The 16261-nt window shown below is 44.9% G+C and overlaps 1 protein-coding gene and 1 pseudogene across 15 annotated transcripts in view; both read left to right on the top strand.

Moving 5' to 3' along the window:
* AOPEP (aminopeptidase O (putative)) overlaps nt 1–16261 on the top strand; it is a 273680-nt gene that overhangs the window by 12070 nt on the left and 245349 nt on the right. The window lies entirely within an intron of this gene.
* Nucleotides 2620–5309, top strand: LOC311597446 (small ribosomal subunit protein eS12-like; annotated as a pseudogene). Its single transcript has one exon. The product of its transcript is annotated as a small ribosomal subunit protein eS12-like (transcript).

The following is a 16261-nucleotide window of genomic DNA, read 5'->3' as shown; positions in this document are numbered from 1 at the left end:
TTTCCCTGTGCTTCCTTTTTTTTATCTTAAATATCTACCCCTTGATTTGTGTGCCTGCGTGTGTACATGTGTATGTGGCTGTGAGAACAAATGTACATTCGTACATGTGGAGGCCAGAGGTCAACTCTGTCTGCTCGGTACTGACCATGTTGGTGTTTTTACAGCAGTCTTTCACTGTTCTGGACTTCAACAGTTAGGCTGTGCTGAGGGATCCACTGGTCCCTACATGCTCAGTCCTCAGATCACAAGTGTGTGCCCACCACACCTGGCTTCCTCACTTGGGTTTTGGGGACTGAGCTCAGGTCCTCATGCTTACGTGACAAGTACTTTCCCAACTGAGCCATCTCCTCAGCCAGGCATTTTCTTAAACTTTATGTCTGCAAGGGCTTGAGAGAGCCTGATTCCGTGGCTGTGAGGGCAAGGGTTGGTTCAGGTAGCTCAGACACTCTTAATTCTCTGAGAATTCTCTGAATGCCCTGTTCCAGCGTGGGTGGCTGGCTGCCCTTCTGGGGGCTGTCCTTTAGTAGCCCCGGTGTCACTCCTCTGAGGCTCTGCATTCCCAGCGGCCCCTGCCTCCCCAGGTTGTGTGTAGTGCATGTGGTCCTCACAGCAGCCCGGAGAAACACTATGATCTGCTTCCAAGGAAGGAGGTGATTTGTTTAATTATAACTTCACCCTGGGGAATTCCAAGATAAAAATGATTTTATGAGTTTCTGAGAATATTCATAAATATGAATCTTAATTACTAGTACTGAAGCGCCAGCTGTTTGCTGTTCCCTGGGAAAGCATACAGAGATGCTGGGAAGAAAATTATCTGGGACACTATGAATAGTCGTCTTAGGTTAAAAATGCTCCAGAAGATTGCTCGGCTAGAGCAGTGTAACACAAACCTAACGACACTTGATGAAGTTCTCAAGGAATTAATTTACCCCCACTTTTCCTCATGGCTCCATTACCTGCGCCTCCACCACTTCTCAACTTCATGCCCTCTTATTTAAGAATCCATCAAGTCCAGTTTGTGTCGCTCACAACTCATGGGCGTAGGACTATCTCCCGGAGCGAGCTTGGCCTTCCAGGCCTCCATACTTTTAAAGAAGGCTGACTTACTTTCCCTCCTCCAGAAGCCTTCCAGTATCAATGGCTCCTCAGGGTAGGGGACTGGGGGTGTTTACTGGCTTGATGTTGTACAGGCAGCCACGGCTTCTGTGAGTTCAAGAGCATAGCTGTCCTGCCACGTCTAGAAGACTTGTTTAGACCTGGTCCTCCCTGACTTCTGTAGGCTCTTTCTGACTCATGTTCAGCTGTGGTCCCGAGGCCACAGAGTTTTTCAGCTCTGCAGAGTTTTCTGATTGGTCTTTAGTAGAAAGCCTACGTTTGTAGTTACAAGGCTGTAAGGCAAAGCTTCCTACTGGAAACAGGCAGCCTGAGAAATGCTGGGGTAGTGTGACTTTGCACGTAGGCTCTAAGCCACGCACCAGCAAGCTGCGTGAAGCAGGAACTCTGAAGCAGGGTCAGGGCAGAGATGGGTTAAGGGACTTGGAATTTTCCCTATGAAGAACTGTCAAAATAAATCGTTATATCAAGATTCAGGAAACAGTAAGGAACCAGAAAGGGTCAGGAGTCATTTTCCTCTTTTTTTAGTTCTCCTTAGAGCAGGCTGGCAGCATCTGCCTTTCTCTGTGCGAGGCTTTAGTCACAGCGGCTTCAAATGGGATCAGGCACAGACCCTGTGTGTCCTGTGTCACATGCGGGGTGGGTGGCCTCTGCAGAAGTAGCTGCCCCTCAGTGTGTGCAGGCAGGGTGAGGGCTGAGGTCCTCTTGCTGTGCTCCAGCTCCCTTCACACTAGACCGTCTTTCCTTCGGCATGGATGCGGGAAGCCCAGGTTTCTGCCTGCGCCCTGGAGACAGGCCTTCAGGAGAGCTTGGCACACTTTGTTACAGGCGTTTGTAAAGAGCCTGGTTCACCTGCTCATCAGACACTTGACTTCTCCATCACAGCATGACAGAACACCCACAGCAGGAAGCTAAAGAAAGACCGCCGTCCCACCAGCCCTCCCCAGCCCATCAAGTCATACCAGGACTGAGCTTCCCCTCATCCACTGAGGCCACGCAAGGGAGCCTCATTAGAGGGAAGTGATCGAAAGGCAGGCTACAGAGTTCATGTCATAGACAGCACCCAGTCAACTTACTAGGGCCCCCCATGAAGACCAAGCTGCCCATCAGTTACATATGTGTAGGGGCCTAGGTCCAGACCATGCATGCTCTTTGGTTGGTGCATCCATCTCCCTGAGCCAACAGTTCTTAAAAATACAAGCGCACAGCAGCCCTCATCAGCCAGCATGTGCATGCTGTATCAGGGCTCTGCTTTTATCTGAAGGGTGCATAAGCGAACTCGCACCGACCTCTGTCCGTGTCGTTCCCCTTTCCAGCACTGCTGAGATGTAATCCACACACCGTAGGACCTTTCTGTTAAGGCCAGTGGCTTCAGTGTACCCACAGAGCTGCATGACTCCCACTGTAACCTGAGGACATTTTTATGAGCCCAGAACAGATCCTTGTAGCCTAATTTCCCTCACTCCTAGTGCATGCATCTGCTTAGCCTGCGTGCTGTCGCTGGATTTCCCAGTTTAGGCATGTGTAGCAAAACTAACAGGGTGTGGCCTTTGTGTTTCACTTTGTTCTCAGCCCAGTGCCTCCGAGGTTCATCCATTTAGAGCAACCACTACCATGCCCTTTGTATAGCTGGATAATATTCCATTGTGTGGCTAGAACACATTTTGTGTAACCAGTTATCAGAGGACGAACATTTGGATAGGTTTTCCTGTTTTAAAACAAATGTATTGTAGCTTTTCCTCCAGACTATTCCGTAATTGTGTTTTAGAGGGCTTGTGTTTGGGAGGAGGACTTGGCATTTGAATCCCTATCTTTAATTTCTTTTTGCTAGTAAAATATGTCCTAGGAGCGGGAGTAGCTGCATTCACTGTGCAACAGCAGCTGTTACTAACACTGGAAATATTTCCACGGTCTAGTTCAGCTTCAATTTCCCCATTAGCTGCCTTTAAAGTGAAATTTCTCACAGTTCTTGAAGGAGGGATTTTCTTTGTCTATATTTATAATTTTTCCAATCTCTTTGTTTGCTGTGCTGACCCTGGGAACCCTTCCTTATACACTAGGCCTGTTTCCAGTGTTGCTACTTACAAACATAAATAAACACGTCATAGCTTCTAACACAGTTTTGAATGTTTTGCTCATTTTTATCCATCATCACAAAGCTCTCTGGGTAGTTTGATAAATCCTTACCTGTCAAGTCAGTTCTTTCATTTTTGAAGCTGCACCAATTGATTTATATCCACAAAAATCTTCAGTGGCCGTTGATCTTTGGTCTTTGTGGGCTGAGCACTTCAAAGTCACCTTGTCTCAGCCTTGTTCTCAGCACTGGGCCTGGCACGGGCTACTTAAGTTCTGAAGGCTTTCAAAACCGTATCCTGATAACAGGGGTGGTGGCGGGAGAACTGAGGTGGGTTTCCTGTCGAAGAGGTTCCGGCAGCCCCTGTGGACACTCAGAACTTCTCCGTGGGAACTGGATTCATCCTTTACATAGGTGTCAGCCAGCAAGCTATACCTGTGCTACTTGGAAGTAGGCCTAAAGAATGGGTTTATTTCCCAATGTTTCCATTCTTAAATACCTTTGTACCATCATCTGACTCCCACAGTGGCCATTTTGGAGTCTGGTAGGAGTGATGTCTTGTGGATTGTGTTTTGCCCAGTTGGGATGCATGGGATGCATCATGACAGTCCATACTCAGTGCTCGCTTCCAGCTCTAACAGCCAGTGGAACATGAGCATGATGGGATACAATGTTGTGTGGTGACGTTGTATTAGATTACATCTAAAGTACACCTTTGACTAATATTTGTGAAGCTTTGTCACTCCTCACATTTAGGGTATGCAATCCAGCGTAGCATTCCTAGTGACAGGCAGTAGGTGTGGTGTTGGTTGGATGGGAAGACAAAGATAGTGGTTGTTTGAGGTGCCTTTCAGAGGTGCGGGACTGAATGTGTAACCATGCCACACGAGTTCAGCATCAGCACTGTAGAAGATTGTATGCCCTGGGTGAAAGGAAAACAACATAGTAGTCTTCACTGAAATAATGGATGTCAATACTGCTCTTCAAGAGGTGCTGAAGACTGACCTCATCCATGATGGCCTAGCATGTGTCATACGTGAAGCTGCCAAAGCCTTAGACAAGCGCCAGGCCCACCTTTGTGTCTTGGCATCCAACTGTGATGAGCCCATGTATGTTAAGCTGGTGGAGGCGCTGTGTGTTGAGTACTGTGCACTGTGTAAAATCAATTGAGGGGGAAGCCACGGAAAGTGGTTGGTTGCAGTTGTGTAGTAGTTAAGGACTATGGCAAAGAATCTCGGGCCAAGGATGTCATCGAGGTGTACTTCAAATGCAAGAAATGAATAAATAAATTTTTTGCTCAAAAGAAAAAAAAAGAGAGAAAGAAAGAAAGAAAGAAAGAAAGAAAAGGACCAGCTGGGCATGTTGGCACACACCTTTAATCTCAGCACTCAGAAAGGCAGAGGCAGGTGGATTTGTGAGTTTGAGGCCTCACAAAGCAAGTCCAGGATAGGCAGGGCTTCACAGAGAAACAAAACAAAAACAGAAAGAAAAAGAAAGGAAGGGAGAGAAGGGGACAGAGGGGGGAACAGAGAAAGAGAGGGGGAGAGAAAGGGACAGAAAATCCAAGATGAGTGAGATGACAGTGTGAACTGTACCTGCAACCAGCTCATCAAAAAACTCAGACTCCCAGAATTGAGGAATCTTTTCTAGGTGTTAACTCTATCTACCAGAGTACCAGAGTGCCCTCTGGCCACACCTTGCTGAGATGACTTGTTCACTCCAACAGAGGTGGGTTCACCCTTGCCCCCACCGCCAATCAGAGCTGCCTCATCCGTGCTCCTCTCTGTTCCCAAGACTGGCTACATGTTGGCCACACTTTCCTTAGCCTCTGCCTTTTCCTGATCCCATGGCTGCCCACAGATCTTGTTTGGGGACTTTAGGGCTAACAAATGTAAAGAAGTTTAATGATCTGATGCTTTTGAACTTGTGCCTACCAATTCTGAACTGAGCTAGCAGCTGCTCAGACTATACCAGGACACCAGAGTAGGTCTGTGTCCTGCTGGACATGGCCCTCTGCAGGCCCGCCCTTCCGAGTGGGCCTTCCCACAGTGGTCCCTGGAAACATCCCCTTCACAAGTATGTAGTCTGCATTGCCAAAGTGCTCCACGTAGGATGTTTTGTTTTATTTGTTTGTTTGTTTGTTTTCTATTTTAAAACTTCCCCTAAAGGTCAGGCATGGTTGTTCACACAGTCTCAGCCCTTGGGAAAGAGATGGGAAGGTCATAAGTTCAAGGCTGTCCTTGACTACATAGCAAGTTCAAGGCTAGCCTGTGGTACAGGAGAACCTGCTCAAAACATACAAACAACAACAGCAGCAGCAAAATGAATTGGGCATATAGCTCAGTTTGTAGAGCGCTTGCCAAGCATTCACAGCACCCTGTCTTAAATTCTCAGTACTGCACAAACCAGATGTGGGGCCCATGCTTGTATTCCCAACACTGGGGAGGTGGAGAGAAGATCAGAACTTGAGGGCCATGAGCTCACGTTGCCTCCACTGTTTAGTTATTAGCGGCGTGACCTTAAGCAGGTTGTAGAATGCCTGTGCTGTAGGTCTCATACTTGTAAGCCTAATGGTAGTACTGACAGCATAGTTGCTGTGAGTGCTAAGTGAGTTAAGGCAGTCAAAGTGAATCGAGCAAAGCCTGGTACCTAGTAGGGGGTGAATGGCAGCATTGCTAGTGCCTGTAAGAGGGTAGGTTAGAAGAGAGGAAGTGTTCTGGAAGCTGCTGAGTTTTAGCAGATAAAAGGTCCCTGGGGCACCCTTGGTGCCAGCCTCTGTGCTGGGCTCATGAGTGTTAAAGTGGGATGTGAGTTAGTGGAAGGGCAGTGCCCATCTCCTTCCTAGAGCTCCTCTTTCCCCATTGGTTCTCTTTGCTTTTGCAGTGGCCAATCATGAGCTTCTGGTTTTCCATGTGACCTTCACACAGGCAGGCCTGTTCTGGACACTTTAGTGGGTAAGAAAGAAGGTTTTGGAGACTGGCGCTTGACTCAAATCCTCACAATCCTGGGGCTGTATCGCGAAGCATCTGCCTTTTCCCTTGCCCATGAAATAACAATACTAGGGTCTGCAGAAGACAGAGAATATGTTGGATGTGCCCTAAGTACTCTATAGTAGCAATTATTTTTCTTTTAAACAAACCATCTCTAATGGGTGGTTTCAGTGCTCTTTCCTAGGTTTGGCCTTTTCCTTTTTTTTTTTTTTCCATAGATTCACTTTGTTCTTTCTTTAAAAAAAAAAAAAAGATTTGTTTGTTTGTTTGTTTGTTTGTTTATACAGTATTCTGCCTGCATGTGAGCCAGCAGGCCAGAAGAGGGCACCAGATCTCATTATAGATAGTTGTGAGCCACCATGTGGTTGCTGGGCATTGATTCCAGGGCCTTCGGAAGAACAGCCAGTGCTCTTAACCTCTTGAGTCATCTCTCCAGCCCTTCACTTTACTTCTTAACTTACAAATTAAACTCTCTGTCACTGGAAAAGAAGAGTTAGCTGAAATTTGATGTGTTTAGCAAAGTGACAAAGGCTGAGGGAGGAAACGGCAACCTTGCAGGCAGTGTGTTTGCTGTCACAGTCTGTGGGCAGGTATTTAGTGAGTTTCACACCAAAAGATGATTTTCTAATTTTTTAAATATAGGTATTTTTATGTGAAGTATTAGAAACCCTGTATGTCATCCACTGCTTTAACAGTGACGGTGCCAGGAAATAAATATGTCAGTGTTTGTCACAGCACATCTAAGAAGTCAGAGGCTGCAGCTGACTCATTGGTCAACCTCTGCAGCAGGTGTTGGTCTTGACAATGAAGTGGAAGAGTGAAGGCGCCCTTGTCACAGGAGTCTTTTATGATCATTCCTCTGTGACCCAGTTTGAGTAGCACGCTGCAGAGCTGAGATGTGCTATGCTTCACAAGCGTGGTTATAACCAAAGGGATTTAGAACAGTTGGGAATCACTTACAGGCAGTACTGCTGTACCACAGCATAAGCAGGCAGAGAGCAATGGCCTCCTTGTGCGTGGATGTGATCAGCTTAGCCAGGAAAAACCAGACCATGTCAGAAAGTTGGAAACTCGTCCTGACAAGTCCTGCCCTGTTTCAGCAGAATTCAGGGTCGTTTTATCCAAGTGGGAGCAAAATACAATTGGCTTTGGTTTCACGTCCCAGCTGCCTCCCCCACCACTAAATGGTTGTCAGTTGTGAAATCAAGCTTACCTGAGGGTGATGTGTCCTTACCCTGTCAGTCTTGACTCTGCCTGGGCTCCTGCTGCATCCTCATGCACACTGTGAAATTCTCAGACGTTCAAAGCTCTGCATTGTACCCACCTTATGCTTACATCTTGCAGATACATCACAATGGGGTCTTTCACACATGGTACTCCTTTACGCTTCCTGAAAGCTGTGACTCTAGCAAGGGAGTCACCCCAGTTCTTACAGTTCTTAACCCATGTGGGCTGAGAGGCTCATTGAGAAGCTGACATGCTACTACATGTGGTAATCCTGCAAAGTGCTACATGTTTTTATTTATGGTTAAGGGAATAAAGCAAAATCCCTCTTTGACTACATTTCCTGCATTATTTACTCAGTGATAAATGGAATTGCCTCATGGGTCTGAGCTCTGCAATGAAAGACCCCATTGTAGTTTATACTCATGGTTGGAGTTACAGCCCCAAGGGGAATGTAAATTCTGAATATCCTGGTAACTTTGGATACACAGTTTTCTGTTGTTTCAACACTGTATTTTACTCCAAGTAAAAGAAAATAAAGAGCAAAGGGAAAAGGTTAAGGGCTGGCTCTAGTGCTAGAGCCCAAATAAATTGAGTGAAAGCTGCCTGAATGCAAAGATTAAAATTGTCCCAGAGTTGATAACAGTCCTGTGTCAACCCATGTCTGGTGTCCCTAAATTCTTTAGTTTTAAAATGCATGATCTCTTTAAGGACACCAGTGACAAGCATCCCTATCCTGGAAAGACAGCAAAGTGAGCTGCGAAGTTCCCAGGTGCGGTTCCTCATCAGGGCACCTCATCTGAGCCAGTGCTCCTGACACTTCCTGGGGAGGGAGGAGGTAAAAATCTTGGAGGGAGTGTTAGACTCATACTGTATTTGTTTTAAACTAATAGGAAATTTCTATTTGGAGTAAAGCAAAAATTAGTTCATACTCCACCTGTGGCAATATAAGGTTGAAGACAGATACACTTGAGGAAAGCTTGCTCCTCCATTCATCGCTTCAAAGCTAGACCAGCCCCCGTTTTCTGAGGCCTTGGTATGTGTGAGCAGTCAGTATTGACTGCATCAGGCTCCCTGTGGAGACTGCATCATTGTGTTCTAGCTACTTCCCCCCCCCCCCGTTTTGTTTTGTTTTTCTCTGCCCCCCTTCCCCCTCCCCAAATTTGACAACGATGTGGTTCAGTTGGCTTCCTTTAGATTTACTATGCTTGCCCTTGTCAGATTCTTTGGTCTTTAAGTTTATGTTGCATCTAATTTGGAAGATCTTACTCATTTTGAATCAAGGCCTCCCAGTTCTGGAAGGCTGGCCCTGAGCTGCCACCTCCCATCTGAGCCTCTTCAGCGCCCTGACTGCTGGCATGCACCAGCACCAGCACCAGCACAAATGGCCATATGTGTAGGCTTACCAAAAAGTTGCACAGATGGTGGAGGAAATTACCACATAGCCATCACCCGCTTCCCCTAGGTTTTCTTGTGTAGTATATATTTGTCAAATTTGAAAAGTTGTCTTTGTATGAGCTTTTAACTACAGTATTTCCATTAATGTCATTTTATTTCTGTCTTAGCACATTTTACATCAGACACCTCTGTTCTGCGATTGTCTCACTCATGCTGTTCGGAGCCCTGATGTTCAGTACTGGCCAGGTCTGTCCATGTGAGCATGTATGGTGTTTTCTCATGCTCAGGGAGGCGTGGCTTTGGGTGTGATAACACAAAAACACAGGTCAGATTCAGCAGCTCTGAGACAGGACTAGCACATGGTCACCTTTGAGTGTGAGCTAAATGAGCCGCTTTAGGGCTTTAGGTGCGGGAGACCCACAACGAGGCCCTCGGATGAAGTCCTGAAGTAGAAGAGAGGCTGAGAGGAGGGTAACGTAAGAGACAGCAGAGCATGGTCTTAAAAGGAGAGAGAAAACTTTCCTCAAAACTGGTAGAGGATTCATCAGGAGAGACTACCACTGTGTTACAACATGACAGATCCTGAAGGGGCGGACAGACTCTCTCCTTTTCCCTCAGAAGTGGGTTTCTGACTTTCCTATGTTTCTGGAGTGTGGCAGTAAGTTGTACACCACACAGTGTAGTCTGGCTTAGCCTACATGCTCAGGGCTGCAGTAGTAGGTGGGAGTATTGCTCCCTGCAACAGCAAGCTGTGGAGTGGGGCTGGGCTTGTTCACACTTGAATATGGGAGGGGGAAACTACTGGAAACTGGAGAGAGGCCATAGTGGGGTGTGGCCTTCTTTCTGAGGGGGCTCCCATCTAATGCAAAGTGCCCTTCTCACTGCATCCTATCTGGGTGTGGCGTGATGACTGACAAGATCCCAGGGTTTCTCTACCGAGAAGAGCAGTTTTCCTTTTCCGTTGCCTGTGGTTTACCAAGTCATTTTTGTCCAGCCAGTCAACCTTAGGATTGTATGAGAAGAGAGTCATAGGTGGTATTTTCATTCTCAGTTCCTGCCCAGTATCACCAAAGACTTACTTGATGCTCCCCTTGGGTCAGCCTTTAGCAGCTCTTGAGGTTTGCTTCTGTCCCTTCCTGTCCATGCCCCCTCGCTCCCCCTGGAAGGTGCTGTGGTGGCCAATCTTGGTTGTCACTTGACTCCATGTGGAATCAACTGACACCCTCTAGGCTCATCTTGTGTTTTCCCTGCTCCATCCTGTAAGCATCTGTTTGTCCGAGGAGCTGGAAAGTGGTAATTAAAGCTAGATCTGGGAGCTGGTTGCATTCTGCCTGGCATGGCTTCTTATAGTGCTTTGTTCTCTCATTTTGTTTTACCAGCCCCTTTTAGATTCAAAGTCTGTTGATATTTAACCTTTGACTTTATCCCCAAAGCACCTGGGATGCTGTGTCGATTTCTTTCAACCTATTTTTTTTCTGTTTTTCAGATTGAATAATACCTGTGCAAATACTAATCTCTTCTTATTCTTTCCTTTGAATCTCTAAGCTGCTGTTAAACCAATCTAGTCACTTTCATGTGCATTAGTCTGAAGCTCTAACTTTTTTTTTTGTAGTGAGCAGAGGAAATATGGATGGATGTGTATTGTTGACATGGGCACAGCCATGACAAGGACCACACCTCAGACACTGCTAAATTGGCAAAACCTTTCCCCATATGTCTGAGTCAGGCTTAAAGTTGGCACATAGTCATCTTCCTGTGGTGCAAGTATGACTCTTTACAGATGACTGCGTAGACTAGCCCCACCCCCTGTGCTGACACGTTGTTCTAGGTTCTGAGTTGTTGTGTTATGTTGTAGGCATGGCTCCATCAGAGCATGCAGACCACCGACCCCAGCTCTCCTCTGTGCGTTTGTTGTGTCCTTTCTTTGTGCCCTCACTGTCTCTACTCAATGCTCAGAGATACAAGCTATACAGGATGTAGCATCCTCCTCTTTCTTTTATCTCAAGTAATTTCTATTTCTCCAAGTTTCCCTTTAGTTTATTTTAGTACAGTATTTACTCTCTTAGTTATAACTAAATGTGGCTTTAATACTTGGTTCCCCCGTGTATTCATATTTACTCTTTTTTTTTTCTGCTGAGTACTTTGGGGCTGTGACTCATACTTTGTAAAGGCTCTAGATTCTCCTGCTCCCTGAAGAACGGTAATATTATATACAAGCAGGCAGTTAACTTGGATAAACCCAAACCTCTAACTGTGCTTTCTCTGGTGGGCAGCAATCAAGCTCTCAGTTTAGCTTAGTCTCTGGTCTTTGTTGAACTTGATAAGAATGCACTGTAACATGCACAGTTCTGATGAAGTAGCCCAGCATCAACACTTGGGAGGCAGAGGCAGGGGGGATCCTGCAGTTTGAGGCTCATGTATACAATATTTCAAGCCAGGCAAGGTTACCTAGCAAGACTTTGTCTCAAAAAAAGCAATCACCGGGCATCATGTAGTATAGGCTCTTGCTTTGTGGGTGTCAATTTTCTAAAGTTGTTTGTTTTACTCCTAGAACTATGTATGCAGTTAGTCCTAGAGTCCACCTTGGATTCCTTAGCCAGCAAGACTGTGGGATATAATGTAAGTTTTAGCTGCTCAGCCCAGCACCAACTAGGTAGAACCTGCTCTTGGGAGAAAAAAATTGAGACTGTGAAACGCAGTGTCATTCTCTTCTTGTAAGTGTCATCTTCCTACAGTCTTTGCTACTTTTTTCACCTTGATGCATGTGCACACTGCTGCTGCTCCCGAGAGCTTGTAAATGCTAACAGTAGGAGGTTACTCTGATAGGACGTGGTGGTACTCCTTCGCATTGATGGGAGAACAGTATTAAACAAATGCAAAGCCAAGCCTGTGCTGTGCTGTGAAGAAATAAGGGAATTGTCACAGCTGGTCACCCAGAACACACAGAACCAACGTGTAGTTACAGACATGAAGCCTCAAGCCATGGAAGAGTGCGGACCCCTACCCTTGGTGGAAAGGGAAGTTTTTTTCTTTCCCAATAAAGAGTTGAGGGAATTTTCTGTCTACCCCAGGCTGACTGTACAGGAGCAGAATTCTTAAAACCTCAGACTGAAATAGCATTCTGAGTCTTATAGAAGTAAAAATCAAGTTCCTCAGTCACACATGCTAAACAACACAGTAGAGAGTAAGAGGGAAAACATGGCAATTGTGTCTAAAGACAGGGAAAACAATTAAAGACGCCACCACAAAGAGGTGTTGTCGTAGGACAGAGTGCTGTATCTGCAGTGCAGGGTGGAAGCAGCATCAGTCTGAGTCTGCACCATCATCTATTGACACTTCAGTTAATACCTTGCACACAGCTGTTGAAAAAACCTCCCAAAAGGCTTGTCCTGATTTAGAGACGTGGGAAATTGAGGAGGTGATGTTTTTCTAAAATGATCCTTGTCGTATCTCCCATCTCCCTGTGCTCCTCTGCTATGTAATCTTTTACCACTTCTGCATCTTGGTAGAGTCAGTTTCTCTCTGCTTAAATCTGCACTGGCCCTTCATTCTTTTCTCAAAATGATGCCTGGGACGCGCAGCACTGGAAGTGGAGGCAGGTAGAATTGTGGGGACTGACGTTCACACCCCAGCACCCACATATGAAGCTGGGCATGTAACTCCAGCTCTGTGCGGTGTGATGCCCTTTTCTGGCTTTTGTGTGTGCACAGGCATGTGCACAATGCTCACACACATGTTCACACCCTCACAGTGTCTTAGGGCTACTATTGCTGTGATAAAACATCATGACCAACTTAGGGAGGGAAGAGTTTATTTGGCTTACACTTGCACAGCACTGTTTATCTTTGAAGGAAGACAGGACTGGAACACAAGGAGGGCAGGAACCCAGAGGCAGGAGCTGATGCAGAAGCCATGGAGGGGTGCTGCACACTGGCTCAGCCTGCTTTCTAATAGAACCAGGACCACCAGCCCAGGGGTGACACCACCCACAGTGCCCTGGGCCCTCCCCATCAATTGCTAACTAAGAAAATGCATTACAGTCCTGCCTGCAGTTTGATTTTATGGAAGCAGTTTCTCAATTGAAGTTTCCCAAACTAGACAGCACAGGTGGTGATTCTTCTGCAAAAACTATATCATATGTGGCTATTTATCATTCAGGAATAAACCTAGAAGGCATACATATCCCCACCCCCAGTACTGGATATTAACCTCACAGCCTCACACATGCTAGGTCTAAATTTGCCAACTTCGCCTCAGCCTCCTGGACACTGATATTACAGGCATGTCCCACTACACCTGGGCAGCATGTGTATTTCAAAACTACTGAGTGAAAGACGTTGCAGAGTGTTGATGTGCTGCTTCCAGACACAGAGTGGTGTGGTTGGACTTAGAATAAATTGATTTCTGACTCTGAAATGAGTTCATTGAATTTAACAACATTTGGCTATGTTCCTGTAATTATATGTATCTAAGGAACTGTGCCTAGAAAGTATCTTTCAATTGGTGAACTGTCTTTAAGAACATATGCTGAGTCTTTTTCTTTCTTTCTTTCTTTCTTTTTTTTTTTACATTTTTCTTTTTATTTAAATTAGATGTTTTTCTCACATAATATATCCTGATTATGGTTCCTTACCACTACTTTTCTTTGCTACTCCCGGGTCCACCCCACCTCTCCTTCCATCTGGAGCCACACCCTTTCTGTCTCTCACTAGAATGCAAAAGGCTTCCAAGGGATAATGATAAGATAAAATATAGGATAAAATAGAAAACCAACACATCAAAACTGGGTACAACAAATAGAAGGAAAGGACCTTAGAGAAGACACAAGAATCAGAGACTCACTGCACACCTGGGAATCCCATTAAAAACACTAAACTGGGAGCCCTGTGCAGGCTGCCTCAGACTCTGAGTTCACATGAGATTTGATCATGTTGATTTACAGGGCCTTGTTTTCTTGGTGTCTTCCTTCCCCTCTGGGTCTTACACTTTTTTCCCTCCTCATCTGCAGGGTTCCCTGAGAGGGGTTTGATAGAAACATCCAGTTTAGTCTGAGTGCTCCAAGATCTCTCACTCTCGGCCATCTGAGTTTCCTGTTTTGAGAATTCTGCTTAGAATTTTTAATTGGGCTATTTATTTTCTTGATAACTAGTTTTTTGAGTTCTTTATATGTTTTGGATGTTAGTCCTCTATTAAATGTGTAATTGGTAAGAGTCATTTCCCATACTGTAGGCTGTTGCTTTGTCCAAATGACAGTGTCCTTCTCCATGCAGAAGGTTCTCAGTTTCATGTGGTCCCATCTATTAATTGTTGATCTTAGTGTCTGCACTAAAGGTGTTGTGCTCAGAAAGTTGCCTCCTTTGTCAATGAGTTCAAGGCTGTTCCCCAGTTTCTCTTCTGGGAGGTTCACTGTATCTGTTTTTGTGTTGAGGTCATCAATCCATTTGGAATTGAGATTTTTTGTAGAGTGGTAAGTATGGATCTATTTGGAATCTTCTACATGTAACCATCGGGTTTCACCAGCATCATTTGTTGAAGATGCTGTCTTTTTCAGTATGTATTTCTGGCTTCTTTATCAAAAATTGGTTGTGCATAGGTGTGTGGGTTTATGTGTGGGTCTTCAGTTTTATTCCATTGATCGGTATGTCTGTTTTTGCATCAGTGCCGTGCTGTCCTCATTACTGTAGCTCTGTAGTACAATTTAAATCAGAGACAGTGATGACTTCTCCCAGTTCTTTATTGTTCAGGATGGTTTAGCTGTTTGGCTTTTTCTGTTTCCATATGAAGCTGAAAATTGTTCTTTCAAGATCTATGAAGAATTGTGTTGGAATTTTGATGAGGCTTGCATTAAATCTGTAGATGCTTTTCGTAGGGTCACCATTTTTTCCTATTGTAAAGGAATTTTACTTCAGAACATGGCTGCTCTGGCAAGAGATCACATTCAAAGACCTTCTAGATTTGTGTGCTCCAGCTAGAATGCAGACACACATTTAATCCCAGGAGACAGAGGCCAGCAGATCTCTGAATTCAAGGTCAGCCTGGTATAGAGCAAGTTTCAGGTAAAGAAAAGCTTAGGTGCAGGTGCGGTGGTACATGCCTTTAATCCCAGCACTCAGGACACAGAGGCATGCAGGTCTCTGAGTTCTAGTCAGTTCTGTTCAGGCAGTTTGGTTGAGGGAGTGAGTTGAGAGGCAGTGTGGTAGAGTTGGATTTGTGGCTGTTCACTTCCTGGACTTCAGAGGCAGTTTTACAGAGACAAGTTGAAGAAAGAACAAGCTAGTCACAGGTGAAGAGAGATGAACAGAGAATAAGAAGAAGCCAGAAAATTAAAGCAAATTGCTGGAGTTAGCTTGAGGCCAAGCAGAAGAGCAAGAAGTCAGATACTGAGAGAAGCCAGATTGAATCAATCAGTCAGCTGGGTGTACAGTTTGAGCAAGAACAGCTGAGTTGAACCATCCAGTTAGAGTTCAGAAAGAACAAGAAAGGGTGAGTTTATTCAGCAGTAAATCTCAGAGGCTAAAAACATTGTAGGCCTAGATTAGATTGTATGGAGGCTAGAAGCTTCCAGGACTAGGACTAGAGTTGAGGCCTGCTCCTTTTGGGTAGGATAACTATAGATATTTTTATTTCAGGCCCCAAAGCCCCATCTTCTCAGCTCATTGCTGATGTAAAACAAATCTCTATGCATAAACTATGTTTATGATCAATATACCCTATGGCCTTATTACCCAGCAAAATATTCCCCAACTATAAGCCCAGCTGGCCCCAACTGCCAGGAACACTTTCAGGGTTAGCTAGAACTACTTCTTCTTCTTAATTTATTTTTTTACATTTACTCTTTTTTCTCTCATTTATTATTATTACTTTTTACATACACATTTATATTACACATATACACAATAGGTTATCTATAGCAAGAAGAATCATGACACAGTCAGGAATTATATAAATGTTACATTCTTAGTGTTTTGGCTTAGCTAGAATTTCTTGTCAGCAAAATAACTTGAGTCAGAGCTGACCACCCTGTTCCACCATCCACTCCCCTGTATGAGCTAATTGTGGGTTTTCACCTTTAAATATGCAATACAACTTCCCCTCAAGGACACAGTTCTCATTCTGAGCTGGCTGCCTCCCTGAGCTCAGAAAATAAAGCTTTCATTTTAAGCTTCTGCTTCTAAAGTGAGTTTGTTGTTTTTTGTTTTGTTTTGTTTTTTTGTTTTGTTTTTTTATGGCTTCCACTCTGAGCCCAACACTAGGTTAGCAGAGAGAGGTAGTAAACCTCAAAGATGACAATTACTTCAGGCAAATAAAAGATACTCTTACATACTATGTTAGTTCTACTGATCATGACCATGAGAGATCTTTCCATTTTGCCATTTGAAGTTTTTACCATACAAATCTTTCACTTGCTTGGTTAGAGTTACACCAAGCTATTTCCTATTATTGAGACTATTGTAAAGGGTAT

Source organism: Acomys minous (assembly GCF_964271855.1).
Source record: "Acomys minous genome assembly, chromosome: 5".
Lineage (NCBI taxonomy): Eukaryota > Metazoa > Chordata > Mammalia > Rodentia > Muridae > Acomys > Acomys minous.
This window is presented reverse-complemented; position numbering and strand designations above follow the sequence as displayed.